At 33.2% G+C, this 2,308-nt stretch overlaps 1 non-coding gene across 1 annotated transcript; it reads right to left on the reverse strand.

Moving 5' to 3' along the window:
- Positions 1 to 638: 638 nt before the first annotated feature.
- On the reverse strand, positions 639 to 711 carry Trnav-cac (transfer RNA valine (anticodon CAC)). The gene has a single exon. It is a non-coding gene; the product is annotated as a tRNA-Val (tRNA).
- Positions 712 to 2,308: the final 1,597 nt, after the last annotated feature.

The following is a 2,308-nucleotide window of genomic DNA, read 5'->3' on the forward strand; positions in this document are numbered from 1 at the left end:
AACATCAAGCTTTGATCTTCCAATTATCGTGATATCATTTTCGTATTCTAGCAATTGGACGGACTTTTGGATGATTATGCTACTATTATCCACGATTAAGTTTATCACATTTATTTCCAGAACAATGTTGAAGAAATCCCATGAAAATGTACGCATGCCTGGTCTGAAAAAACATTGACATTAAAAGCATAATTGTGATCTTGAACTCTGCTTTATAAAGATGATGTCATACGCGGTTTTGCAATCGATGAAGAGATGTGTACAGATTTTTAAAGTTCCTGTTTTTTTTTCAAAGGACTGCTGTAATGTGAATATTTGGTCAAAGATCGACTTTCCTGGTCTGAAGCCACACATGACCTATCAGATTGTTGATAAACGGCTTCAGAAGTTCACATAATACAGCAGCAACAATTTGTAAGCAATGTTCAAGATAATGATGTCTCTGCATGCAGGCGCAGTTTAAAGGATCTCTTTTCTTAAGAATCGGTCCAAACTATTCTAATATGGTTTCTTCGGACTTCATTTTATAAATGAGTTGTCCTTACGAAGTCAAGCGTTTTACAAACAAATTGAAAAGAAATTACATACTTAAAACCTTATCAACTAACAAAAATAAGATTAAAAAACAACTCTATCGCTGTTTCCGCCCGGGTTCGAACCGGGGACCTTGTGCGTGTGAAGCACACGTGATAACCACTACACTACGGAAACTTCTTGTTAACCAACGAAGGTTTTATTTCACAGGGTGAGTTGAAGAAAAGGTAAACTCAATAGAATGTTTTATATTTCACGAAAAATGTATTGAAACTTGTCAGGTGCTTCTCTAACTTCTATTCCGTGGTTACAAAGTGCCGTGGATAGAAAAGGTATCAATCTTGACTCAATCTTTTCGTTGGAAAGAATATCTATTTGTTTGATGTTTATCACTGTTACATTATCAAATTGAATATCGACTGACTTCTTAAGTCTATATCTTCGATGTTGTTCTGCTTTTTTGTACTTATTCTAAAGAAGAGTAACCATTAAACACTACAGTACAACTTATTGCCGAATAATGTTTTTGAAGGTACTTAATGTAGTAATGGCAAATTGTTGAAATATCGGAATATTTAGGCCACAATACTTTGTGCAGCAAATAAGCCATCTACAATAATGTCAAATTCAAGGAAATCAATATTTTTTGTGGATACTGGAAATGGAGGATGACTTTGGAAAAAATTTGACAGCCTTGCAATGTCTGTATTATCTCTGTTTTACGTTCCTGCCCACATCGCTGTCCAAAATCGGTCAATTCTTTTTATAGTCATATTAAACAACTTAATCCCTGGGGCTGCTGTTGGTCCATTAGATATGTTTGTAGTTTCTCACTAAGATGGATTAAATGAGGGTTTTGTTTAAGTGCACATAAAGAAGGATACTAATCAAGAAAATTTTTCGTGAGATTTTGGATTTCCTTTTATTAATGTTGGCTTATGTCGACTTATTCATTTATTATATTAGCTTAAGATTAAAGCACGAACTGCTCTAGCGAAAACTTTTCCTTTCAAAACATGTTTTCATTCAATGCCGCTATAGAGTTATTTTATAAACTATAAGAAATACGAAAAAATTCATTGATGCCTTTCTTTATAAAATTTAATGAGCTTTAATTTTGTAGAGCAACATTTTTTGATACGACAAATAGTTTTCGTGATAAACGTAAGAAACTGAAACAAATTCCATGTTTCACTATACTGCCGCTAGAGCTCACCCCGGATTCTTGGGCACTTTTTTTGGGTTATCACCAGGCATCCCTAAATAAGTGTGCCAAGTTTCAAAACTGTTAGATTTTTTTTAGGTGAAGGCAATTTTTTATTAATGGGGTATTCCCTGGGTGTATTTAGATTTCCGTCAAAAGTTAATTTTTTTTCGTGGCACATTAAACATGACTGGAATTATTTAGTTTGTTGTCATTGGTTTAGTGTAAATTCATGTACTTCTTAACTACTGTCAAGATAGACATGACAAAATGTCAAGATAGAAATTTGACAGCTATACTGTCAAATTTCTATCTTGACATTTTTTTTATAATTGTATTAGTATTAGAAATTGTGCAAAGACGGGTATATCTGCCAAATAATCCATGTCTGCAAAATTAGGCTAAATTTGTGTTTTGTGAGATCTAGATCAAAAATAAATTGATTTATTTTACCCATAGAAAACACCATAATATGGTTTTCAATTTTGAACGTAATAAAATCGAACCTTAGATATTAAAGTTTTTGCCTCGCATGTACATAGGTTAGGTTTTAAGGGGTGCTGCGTTCGT

This window comes from Eupeodes corollae, chromosome 1, assembly GCF_945859685.1.
Source record: "Eupeodes corollae chromosome 1, idEupCoro1.1, whole genome shotgun sequence".
Taxonomy (NCBI): Eukaryota; Metazoa; Arthropoda; class Insecta; order Diptera; family Syrphidae; genus Eupeodes; species Eupeodes corollae.